Here is a 13,099-nt window from a genome sequence, read left to right on the forward strand (position 1 = left end):
TAACGTTTGCCATTCACAGCATTTCTGAATCATCTGCAGTGTATAGTATACAGTGAGCGGCTCACAATTCGTTGGCGTAAGGTAGACCATTCTCTTTTCTGCACCCACTGCATAGTTGCCCAACCACACAACCGCACAAACCGCAAGCTCATGCCGTCTCAAACAAAACCTCTCATACCGGCCGTTATTCCGTGTGCTTCCTCATGCGCGAGGTATTTCTTTTACCCTATACCTTTAATTTTTTTTACAAAATCATTCCAAGGCAAGGCCTTTTTACTTGCGTTCCCTTTTCGTATTTTCCGTTTCAGCAACTTGCCGCAGGTACGTCTTCATTATCACACTTGATATACGACGACATGTCACTTATAGTTATACTGTCCTTAACAGCTCTCGTCAGTGCTTTGCCTGTTAACTGTTATACCGTCGAATCCCACTTACCTCATTTATTTTATTATTCTTTCTTCATCTTCATTCTTCTTCTTTTTGTTGCGGAATAGCAAGCTTCCCCCGGTTTTTTTTCCTTTCGTCTAATAAATATATTTCCCCCCCCCCCCCGCCACTTTGTATAATATTTCCGACCAAATTTTGTACTATAGGAAGGCCGTGTACAATGCCTCTCTTTATAGATATGGTGCGTCTCCCTGAAAGTCGTTCCGTACAGAATAAGCACTTGGACATTCATTGGTACATTACACCTCATGTCAGAGATCCCCCCCCCCCCCACACACACACACATTATTTTTCCGATCACAATTGTATCATCGTATCTCTCGCATAACCCAATGATGATTGTAAGCTGAAACCACAGTTGCGGTTCACCGAAACACGTACGTGAGAAGCTAACGCACACAGGCAGTTGTTTTCGAGGAGTCAAAACTTGACTTCGCTATATTGCTATTGAAAGTAGTGGCGTGATTTTTGAAGGCAGGATGAATAGGATGCCTCATCCGTATCGAGAGTAGGAAAACAACTTCATTGTTGGATCGACAGACAAGCGGCGTGTCAATCACAAGAAAGGATGGGTATTGTTAGCAGTGATGACGTACCAACCGTTGTGTGTCGGGCGAAACTGTGAAAGCCTCTGTTAATTGTGTTACAGTGACATGTGTTCGGCGATGGAGCTGTCACGGGTGTGGATCTGTTTCCGCGGTGATATGTACGCGACGGCAAATACCTGTGGGAGGATACGTCCGCGCATGCGCTCTTTCCGTTGGGTGTCGTCTGCTTCGTTGCTTTGAAACGATTGGTTTGAAATGATTGTCACCTGGTTCGCGGCGCATCTGTACCTCAACATCCGCACCGAAACGCCCGAGACGACTTGTATTTATCTGCTTTACTACATGTGTGACGGCAAATAGCTGCGGGATGATATCCGCGCATGCGCTGTTTCTGCTAGGTGTCGTCTGCTTCGATGTTTCGGTATAATTGGTTACGTTTGAACTGACTCCAGTCTCGCTCGCCGCGAATCTATACATTAATATCTATACCGAAACGCTCTTCTCGATTTGTATTTACCTGGCGAATGTGCCTTGTCCTTTTGTGGCTGTACTAGTCGAACATCCCGTAAAATGTTCCTGGAAAATGTTCCTAACCGAATTTAAACAACATGCGAGACACGACTAACATTTGTGATCAACCCTCGATTTATGGTAGTCAGAAATCGTTCATTTTTTACACCGAGTTTCTAAATGAAACAGAAGTGATGGAAGGTGTTCTATTGAAATGACAACAACAATAAATGATGACGATGAGATGGGGTGTTTCGCCGCAGTGGCGCGGTACCCTACCCCATTGCACGTGGAACATTATGTGAAGATGATGAAGGAAGGATGAAAATACAAGAAATAACTAAAACGTCTGGAGCAATCCAGTGGACGACAAGAAGTCCATGAACAGGTGAAGAACCCGACGATGGAGCACAGGATCTTCATAGGGGCCAATGAGTGCAGCTAAATCGAGCGGCCTCTTGCTGATACGGGCAAGCTCATCACACAGTATCCGCCTTTGCGGGCAGTAGAGTGCACATTCTATAAGAATGTGCTGGGTGGTCGCCACGACACCGCAAGTGGAACAGAGGCTTATGTCACAGCATCTGGTCATGCACTTGAATTACGGGGTGAAAGCCACGTTGAGACGGTGTGTATTGAAATGAGAGCTTTGAGAAACTTGCTAAAAGCCGCATTTCTGAAAATGCATTAGCTCACGTGCCCAGAGTTAACGTTATTACTTGGCCGGTAGTCCATTATTGTCCTAAATTTTCTTTCCGTCAATGCAAACAAATCAGTGGCCCTTACCAGCAGCAGAACCAAAGAATTGTGATTCCTAAAGTATCCTGAAGGCATGCTTTGTTCCCAGCCGATCGCTTTGCTCCTCGTTATGTGTCAATTTCAAAATACGGGACAGTTTCCTACTTGTCCTTGCTTCAGAAACTTAGCTGAGTCACCCTCCCTGGTACATAACCGTCAATATCTTATCCTGGAAACGAGCTGTGCGTTGCTAAACCGTTGGACAAGCATATTTTCCGTTCATGCACGGATCGAGTGCGCAAACACTGAGGTATTCCGAATGTGTTCACCTAAAATACGTTCACTGTTCAGAAATCGACGATTCATAAAACGAGGGAGATGTACTCGTTGGCATGAGATACCGTTTGTAAAACGGGCGTATTCGTGAATCTGGGGTTCTTAAGCCGAGACTTATACTTCTGTATGTCGTCAAGAAAAATAATAACGAAAGAATGAAGCACGAAGTCAGAGTAACTATTTAATACGTAAACTTTCGGGCAGAGCCAGGTTATACTTGCATTGGTTGTCCATGAAACGGGAGAGAATTTCTCGAGAAGGTAAACTCTCTCCGCACGTAAGGATTATATGGTGTGTGCATACGCGTAGAAAGAATGGACGTTGGCTATGCCCTATGCGTGAGTCAGGACAGGAGATAATTTTTTGTTTTTCCTCATCTCCTAGTTGCCTTCAGATGCTGTAAGACAAACGTCGCTACGGTTCCAGTGAAGTCGGCCCAGGACACGCAATTTCTGCAGAGCAACAAGCCGCCACACAGGCAGATCGATCGGTAATAAATAGCATGCCACCAGTCAACCACGGGATATATCTACTATACTATACGGAATCTTCGTATGTGAAACATATTATATCGATATACAGTGAACACTCGTTAATATGACCCTCGATAATCTGACATACGCGCTTTACGACCGTGCTCATGGGGAGCAATGCAGTGAAACCTCTGCAAATCCCCCCCCCCCCCGTTAATATGACAATTCCGCATTATGACCAAAATTTTCGGGAACGACCATGGTCATAATAACGAGGGTTCACTGTAATATCTTATTTGTGAACTTCTTAATGGCTCGAATGAAAATGTAATGCCAATGCGCACCTTCACGGACGCAAGCCGAGAACCGTTCATTACCCTTTGAAATTGAAATTTCTGAGTAACTGACGTGAGTCATCACGTTCATCACGCAATAATAATGCCGTCGATGCTGTACGTACACTTCGAGCTCTTTTCATTGGTTAACGCCAACGAAACGTGGGCTGTCTCTTTCAGCAGATGGTTTTAACGCGTAACCTTCTGCCTCGGCATTTGTTTTATTCCTATCGCGCCTGGTCACGTGACGGGGTGTTCAGAAGCGGCCTCAGAGGCTCGACCACTTTGCGATCACGCAAGATCCTTCCTTCCTTTGGATGTTCTGGCTGGGGGTGAACATCACTCCGTGAGCCATTAGCGATCCCTCTTTCGTTTAAAAGGAGGGGAGAAATGGTGGGTGCTGAACGATCATCAACGCCACCTGGTGGCGAAATTTCGTTTCCTCTTCGTCAACTTTCGTGTGGTTGAATCTCGAAGAGCGTTTGAGCAACCAAATGCTTTTGAGTGTAGCGTACGTATATTCGGATTAGCTTTTGTAAACCTTCGAGTTCGGTTTAATAACGGAATAATGATGTGACGTTCGACTCAACGCAAGTGCGAACTTATGATTTGTAATTCGTGATTAGTAATTTTTTTTAAATTGGAGGAGCACATCGCCATATCGCCGACATCGTCTGTGAGCGCTATAATTGATCGGCGCGCTGGTAGAACTCTTTCACCTTAATCGTAAGTAAGGTTTTTGCGTTTTCCGCCGACAATAGACCGCCGGGTACTTTTTCGTGCGTTCGGCGAAAACGAGTACCCGCAGCTGGTCGTCCCGAAAGGGTCGTGATGTCACGTATTTCACCTGTTAAGTGGAAACCCATTCAAAGTTCGATTGCCGGCGAACTTTTGTCTCTTGGCTATTTTCCCCGTGTCAGACATAACAGAAAATACTTTTACCGCAAAGTTTCCAAAATATCGTCCTCTTTTTCCGCCCAAAACTATATAGAAACCCTAATAACAACAACAACTTTATTTGAACATGATGGCGATTGATGTTCTGAGGCTGCGGAACACATAGACAGGACAAATATAATACAATGCCTCAAGTGTCTAAGAAATTAACGATGAAAGAAGGAAGCTATGGCTAACGTTTTTCAGTGACTTCCTTCTTTCATCTTTCAACTTGATTTGAGATGACGAATAATAAGCTGATATATGAGCCAACACTATAGAAGTGTCTATAGAAACGGACTATTATGAGGTGTATATATTTGTGTAGTTTCCCCTTTCTTCTTTTTCCTCACCCTCCTTTCCCTATACTTGTTTTACATATAATGAGCCGCAAATAACGCGTCCTGGAGTAGCCAGTCCCGAGTGATTTGCGGACTTACATCTCCTTTTTTCTTTTACCTATCAATTAGTCAATGAGTCAACAATCCATTATTGCGCAACATGTTCCTTCATCATCATCGTCATCATCACCCTATAGCGAATTATTCGTGGACACGCTCAAAGATAAGTTGCCACGTTTGAACCACGAACATGTGACATCTGTCATCTGTTTCGTATAGCCTTCTGCATTGGGAACTGTTGCTACAACTGCCGGAGCTCTACCGCTATACACGAGAGCATGTACAACATCAGCGTCGAGGGACGTTCCCCGGAGTATTTACGCAGAATGACGTCACTGGTTGCGTGCGCAGTGTTGTTTATCGCACGTCCAACCGTCCGCGTCTGCCGAGACAGTTGCTACAGGCCCTTTAAGCTGCTCCCACGCTTCCCAGCACATACGGTGCTAAATGGTAACAGTTTGAGCGGAATTAAACGGCCCATGGTTTGGAGCACAGTTTTACGACTTCCGTCAAAAGCAGCGGTCGTAAAAAGGCAAGGACCCTGTCTTGAGTCCTGGTCGTCGTCAAATGGATTCAACAGATGAACGAAACAGAAATCGTCTGGTGGCGCAAGGATTCATGGGAACGCCTCTCACGTGCTTTGTCAATGTGACGCAAGCAGCGGATGCTATTCGTGATTTTCAGTATATCGTATACGCTGTCGCCTTTTGCGTATATACGTAAGGGATAGAGTTGGTGGGTCTGCTGACGCGCAAGACGTAAACAGAGCTTTGCGCTTAGCGCACAACCACCACGCTATCGTTTACGCAAAGTTGACAGCGTACGATATACTAGAACTCACTATCATATACTAGCATGTTTCGGAAAACTGGTACCTTTTCTTCAACTGCCATTATTCAATCGCAGTTTCGGAAGACGGAAAGAATTAGAATAGCTTTCGCTCTGTAAGAATGATCGTCTAGCTAACTTAAAGGGGACGAAAGACTGCGTTACATTGAAATCAACACAAAAAGAACGAGATTCATCAGTTGCCAAAATCTCCAGTTTATTTTTTCTTAAAATCAAATGAAATCGATCATCAGTGGACGAAAGAAACCGCAAGGTGCGCTTTCCCTCTCCCTTTGTTTCTCAAAGAGCGCTACAATGCGGACGCTCTCCTATTGGTTTCCTCAAACGATGCCCCGCTATGATCGGAATAAGCGTTTGAGGAGACCAATGAGAGAGCGCTCCGCATTGGTGGCCTTCTTGAGAAAGAGAGGGAGGGGGAAGGCGTAAACTGCGCTTTTTCTATCGATCATAAATCAAGGTCGACGCAGCGGATGACCCCCGTTCCTTTTGCGTTGATTTCAAGGTAACGACATCCTTCATTCCGCTATTCCAGGCCGTGGACCTGGCTAGTTTATCCAGACGGTGGGAGGGGGCTCCACAGTTGTGTTATTGACCCAAAGTGATACTGATGATTCGTGGGGGAAACACTAAATTGTATAGGTATGGACAGGATTATTTCGTGAAAGGTTCTAAGGGAAATCGGGAAAACACGCTCAGCGCACTCTGGCTAATAGCGCTGAATACAGTGTGTATTACTATTTCTATTGATTCATTCTTGTTCCTCTACGAAAGGGACATGAATTTTCTACCTAGAGACACATTGCAAGTACAGAAACAACAACAATAACTGATGACGATGAGATGGGATGTTTCACCGCGGTGGTGCGGTACCCTATATCATTGCACGTGGAACATTATGTGTAGATGATGAAGGAAGGATGAAAAGAACTAAAGGAGTAAGTACAGATTTGTAACACAGAGCAATGTACAACAGCCACAATACACTAAAATCACAGGGTAAGATGTAAAACAAATACGCAGTATAATTACATAGGAAGCGGTTTAAAACTAGTACTGTTACAAGTCTCAATTACACACGTAACATGAAAAACGGTTAGGAGCCACTAAGATTTATTTGAACAAGAACTTTCGTGCAAGAGACTGCACTTCTCCAGGTTACACAACTAGGTGCGACACAAGTATATATATATATATATATATATATATACCAAGAGAACAGATACAATCAAACAGGTTTCCAGAACTAAGTAAATAGAAAACAACCAGACAGTAATACAATGCATCACGTGAGCAATTACTTACTCACGTCTCAATTACTTATCAATTCTTACGTGACTTCCTCTATAATTCCTGTAATGTATCAATATTTTCCTTGTAAAAATAAAAATAAGTCTATTTTTCCTTGCCCTTCGCAAATACGGCGAACTTATTCCAAGCATACATTACTTAGAACCTAATGTCTTAAGGAATGGCTACGAATTCCAATCGGATTACGTTGGCTATTTCTCATGCACAGGAGCATTTGACAGCAGAGGCAGTTAAAGGTTATCATTACAAATAAATAAGTACTGTCATAGATATGGATGCATAATAATACCGCTACTGCAGGATGGCACCCCGACGGGTCAAAATGGCCGACACTGCCATGAGTCTTCACGGTTGCCAGCAACTTTCAATATCACTCTTTTTTGAAGATTATTTTACAGTTGTCGCATATTTTGTATCCCCACACATATCTAGGGTGCGAATTTTCACGGCCGTTTAAAGGCAGACGCGTAAACGTCACGTGATCGAGACGTATGTTTTCTGTACACCGCAATTGAGAGCTTGGTTGACTTTTACTGCGGCTGGAGTCGTAAAATATGACCGAGATTTTACAACCTCTGCTCAACCCATCCGATGTCTTCGTTTGCTTCGAAAATAAGGCGGAGCGCACAGCGGCGAAAAAGTATACTATAAATGAGGTGTTATGCAATTAAAATTTCGTTGCGAGCAGATGGAACAGGGCAGTTTGTGCGTCGTTGATTGTAATTTGGTTTGGAATGCATATCTGCCTTGAAGTGTGGTCGACGCGGTCACTTTGAGACAACCGCAAGCCAGAGAACTGCTTTATTGGTGCTTTGAATCACTTATTAGAAATTATTAAATACAAACACGTGATGCGAAATCCTATAGAGTCTTCTTTTCTAAAAACGGTGAGTTAATAGTGGTCCTGCGTAGAGGTCTTGGACGTCTCGGTACAGGACGTTCCGTACAGGACATTGTGGTACAGACGTCTCTGTATATACGCGGACGTTTCGGTGCATGCGGACAGTTTGGTACACGGACATCTCGGTGCAAGAATGGTCGCGTAGGTTTTTATTTTATTTATTTGTTTATTTATTTATTTATTTATTTTTCACGCCAGTTTGTCGGTTGCGTGCTGTGACGACCCGAGCTTTGAATAACGCGGTTCAACAAAACTTTCCTTCTTTGCTGTGGTCACATAGAGAAAGCTTTTACTATTTCCTTCAAACTGTCGGTGGAACCCGCTGAACCCGGACTGGACCCGGAACTTGGACTGAACCCGAACCTGGAACTCGAACCCGGACAAACTGGAACCCGCGTCCCCCACCACCCCGGCCCTTGTGGTTCATTGGTTGGGTGGGGTGACTGCTACCTTCACCGAACGGTAGGAGTGACTCCCTCAAAGTGTGGACCCTTGTATATATAGAAGCTGAGAGTATTTTGGGTGGAATTAAGCGCATTTACTACAAGATGTAGAGGGTGCCTCTATAGAAGACGACGATATTGCGATAAAGCTATAGTCCCATTAGGGCCATAATAGTGTGAATAACTGATCGAATATAGTTTCATAGCTGATTGTCCATGAAACTGTCTTGCCAATAATAACAATATTTTTTTAAACAGTCTTGTCCACTTCGTTGCGTCTCTTCATCTATCTTTCCAGAAACTCAAGGATGTGTTACCTCCTTCAAGTTCACACCAACTTGCTTGCCTCTTCTTGCATGATATGTTCTTCAAGAATAATAAATCTCGGAGTGGTACTAATTATTCGCAAAGCCTTATCCCTATTTCTTCGTATTCGTAGCATGTGGTGCGGTAACATAGCGTATAGATGCACGTGAGCTGGTGGATGATCTCCATAATGAAGAAACACTGGAGCTAGGCGAAGACACAAAAAAAGACACGACACAACCGCTTAGTGATTTATTTTGAGCGGTTGTGTCGGGTCTGTTTTGGCGCAAAATGGCGCAAAACCGATTACAATGATATATAAGTGTCAGCTGGCCTGTAATATCATGAGATAACAGGATAGTTTTTCTCTGTCACCTATCTGCGATACCATCGTGATATCTTGGAAAATATAATCGCCGAAAACGGGAAACCCTAACTGAGCACGAGTGTACTTGGACCGATCATATAACCTTGGTAATTTGTGCAAAAACGCTATACTATAAGCTCATGCATTTGTTCCGTACGAGGAAATGAGGACGCGCGCAGATCGAAAATGCCGCAGGCGCGCACCAGTATATAGTACACCCATACACCCGGCGTGTCCCCATCATCTTGTCTCAGGGGGATCGCCGTTACCTCGTCTCAAGCCTCACTGGCCCCATGATGCAGTCTCAATGGCAACGTGACATCACCACCCACTCTCTGCATCATTTTTGCACTTTCACTCCCAATTGAATTTTACGTTTACAAGTTGGTCGTCCTGTTCTTCTTTCCACGTACACTCTAAGAAAAAAATGAGTCATTTTACTCCTTTTGGGGACTAAATGCAATGCCACAAAAAATAGTCCCTGTCGGGAGCAAATGCACGGGAGTAAATGAATGTGACAGAGTGGAGACTGCATTTCACGAGAGTCCCAGGTACATAATTCGTGTGCATGCATGAAAATACTTTGTAAGCAAACCGTCAACCGTGATATATGGAGTGATATAAAATCTTGCGACATATATAAGACACAATTTGCGAAGAAAGCAGCGCTAACTGTTTCTTACTCTGTGTGGCTGGAAAATTGCTACGTTTGGTGAGTTATACAGCCTTATGTCATCAAATTGACCAAGGGCACATATTTCCGTAGACTGTTGCATTCAGGAGACCATTCGCGAAGTTCAGTGACAATTTGCAGTCCTGGGGAGTAAATGTCGGGGGAGTAAATGTCGGGGTTGGGTACTAAAACGGGGAGTAATTGGCAATCTAGGGGAGTAGAAGCTGCAATTACTCCCCGTTTGACTCCTTTGTTTCTTAGAGTTTACTGCGTACGTACGTACGTAGTGGCAAAGTTAGCAAGTAATGCAAACCCTTTAACGTAAACAGACCGGCACGGGATAACGAGATTGCGTAACTTTGATGGTGATGACGGTGTCGATTTGGACGCGGTTTCGTTGGAAGCGAGGCGCCCATTTGCAAAAGTCTGTGGTATTTCTTGTTTTTCTTTTTTCATTATTTCAATTTTTTTTTTCCTTTTTTCACTCCAATTCTATATGGTGGCCAAGGTGGCGGAGTTATCACTCCGGAGTTGGAATATGATTCCGCCGCAATCCTTCCAGATTTATCAGAGCCCAGAATGGAATTGGAATGGAATTGTCTCGGTGTCCCGTTCAGTTTTTTGGCTTGAATCCGCTGGTTTCTGCCCTCATGCCCTTAGCACACACGCACCGCAGCTGCACAATGGACAACAGCGAGGTGGGTGGGTGGGTAGGTAAAAAAAAAAAGAAATATATGGAGATGGTGGCCCAACTCTACATTGGCCCGGCTAACTACAGTACGTTTATAGTAGCGAGGTCTTGCTATACCAATGAGTCTGAAAGGACAAGAGCGAAATAACTTTGTCTTTGTGCCTTTTTCCGTGCTGGGTAATGTCAAGCTCCTCTATAGCACTGCTGGTCTAGTCAGTAACGACTACCGGTCCCCTGCAATATAGTGGGGTTGCTAAGCCATTCGAGGAGTGGGAATTGACCGTACCTTTTCATTCTGAGGAATTGAAAGGAATGGAATTATCACGAATCCCCCATTCCTCACTAAAGGAATTGGAATGGGTGACCGCATTTCTTAACCCTCATGGTTGGCATATTTCTCTCTTCATCCAATGATGGCTTGTCCCACAGTGCACATTTTCATCTAATCCTCGGTGCTGGCCTTACATAAAGTAAATTATCACGAGAGAAACCCACAGTGATATACGCGAACTATGGGAGCTCACCATACGCGAACGTCCTATACGCGAACGTCCTATACGCGCTGTCAGGCACGGCTCGTGGACATCGAGAGGAAACAAAAAAAGAAGAAGAAGCAGGTGATATGGCAGAGTGAGACCCTCCGCCTCCGACGTATTCCGCCCCGTTCCGGTCGTGGGATTGGCTGCTGTCAACAGCACGTATGAGTTCTGCTGACAAGATCAATCCCTTGTCATTCAGCTCTGCTTTTCTGCAACCGTCCGCTTTTCTTGCGGGGATTCGCTGTCTTGACAGAAAAAGCCTCGCGATCAACAGCGCTATAGTATAGCTCACTTGAGACGATGAGGAGCTAGCTTAATTTGGGTTATTGCAGGTTAGCTTGGTTCTGATGGAACGTCGCAGAATTTTGTTCCTTCTGTTTAGACCGGTTTCAGCGCGTCTCATGTGACAACGCTGGCTCAGTGTATGCTGTGCAAAGTGTCCTTTCTAGAAATGAGATAGCGCCATCTCGACACTCTAAGCACGTTAAGTGGACAAGGCGACGTAAAGCTAGGCTAACGTGTCCATATTTTTCTCTTTGTTTTTTAACCGAACCACGTAAGACGAGCGCCTTAGTTTAGCTCGATTAGCTTAACGTAAGCTTAATCTTATTTAATTCCATCAGCTTATTTTGTCCTTACACCACGTCAAGATAGCCAGCGAGAAGCTATTTATTTCGTGCAGGCATGGCTTACCTCCAAGCCATACGTATAGTCTTTCATGGAGATATACCTTTATATCATCGTATTTGTACGTCGGCCGCAACATCTCATCTCTATTCTGCTCCCGTTCCTGACTTTCTCTTTCCCTACGCATCCCTACCATTCCTTTTTTCCTCCTCCCACCTTCCGGTATCGTCTGCTTTCTATTTGCCTTTCTTCCGAAGAGGTGTCTCTCTGTTTACTTCCTTGGCTTTGTGACGTTCGGAGAAAACAAAACAAAAAATAAAGGGCTACAAACAAAAGACAGGGAAAGGCTGGACAAATATCGGGATACCCGGGGACGAGGATAGTTTTGGGGAGGCACAAGCAGCGCCCATGTCGGCGAGTGTGTGAACTTACTACCGTTCTCTCGCTTCCTTTTGTTCGTTGAGTTAGGGGCTCTTGGCAGCCATTAGTGCAGCGTGGGTGAAATTCGACACCGTCCACTTTCTTCATTTCTTTTTTTCTTTTTTCGTCTTTCGCGTGCTACAGCAGATGAAGGGCCGGTCCGGTTGTTTGAGTTTTACTCTCTCTCTCTCTCTCTCTCTCTCCACACGTGCGGTGGTGGTTATAGGGTTGAAAAGTGGAGCGGTAGGAAATGGAAGAGCCAGCATGTGTGTTTGTGTGTGTGTGGTTCCCCATTGTTCACTTTGAGATTTATCCCGAGATTTGTGCTTGGTGGTTTTATGGTTTTGTGTTTTGATGCGCTGAGGTGGCGGAAGGGTTGCATCCGTGTTCTTCGTTCGTTGCATTTAGAAACTTGTAATTCATTAGACATGAGGGCACTGAGCATGTGTGGGCGACCCCCATAAGCTATTTCTTTCTTTTGCTTTTCGACTTACTTTCTTTTATTATTTTTGTTCAAAACAGGGTTAGCCAGCGGAAGAAATGAGTGAAAACGAGACACAAACTGAAAACGACTCCAATAAAACAAAAACAAAAACGGCAAAGAATAAAAGCCCGTCCTTTTCGCCCACTTAACCGCTTTTTAATGACTCGAATACCTGTTGACTAATCAGCACATTTCAGTTATTTCTTCGTGCATTATGTTGTTCTCACTCAACCGAGTCGCCTCCCACAAGCAACGCACGACATAAACGAGCATCACGGGACACGGGACCGAAACCGAAACCACTTCCAAAATATTCATCTGCAACATTAAGAGCTCCACTTCTACGGAGAAGAAAAAAATAGTAAAGAAAAAAACCGACAGCACGAGCAAGTCTTGTCCTTGCGGGAGGCCACGCAGGAGGCATCTCTCAATGCGATGGAACATCCAGATGCAGACGATGCGCAGGAGGCGAAGCCTAACCAAAGCAGACGACAGGGCTCATCCCTTAGCATGCGCCGAATTCGCTTAGCGTACAGCACTCATTGCCGCCTCTTTCTCGTGGTTTCATGTGACACCCCCCCTAAGGTCAAACCACCGCTCGAAGATGCGCGGCATGTTTGTTCTCTTGAACGCCTTGTCACGTGATACCGTTTTTTCTGTTTTCCGTTTGGTGCTGCCGAAGTGTGGGAAGTCTGCGTGAATGGCTTTTAGGAATGTAGAGCTGCTGACGGCGTGGTGAAAGGTGTCAAAGATATGCGCATGTG

The sequence above is a fragment of the Ornithodoros turicata genome, chromosome 6, assembly GCF_037126465.1.
Source record: "Ornithodoros turicata isolate Travis chromosome 6, ASM3712646v1, whole genome shotgun sequence".
In the NCBI taxonomy this organism is placed as follows: Eukaryota; Metazoa; Arthropoda; class Arachnida; order Ixodida; family Argasidae; genus Ornithodoros; species Ornithodoros turicata.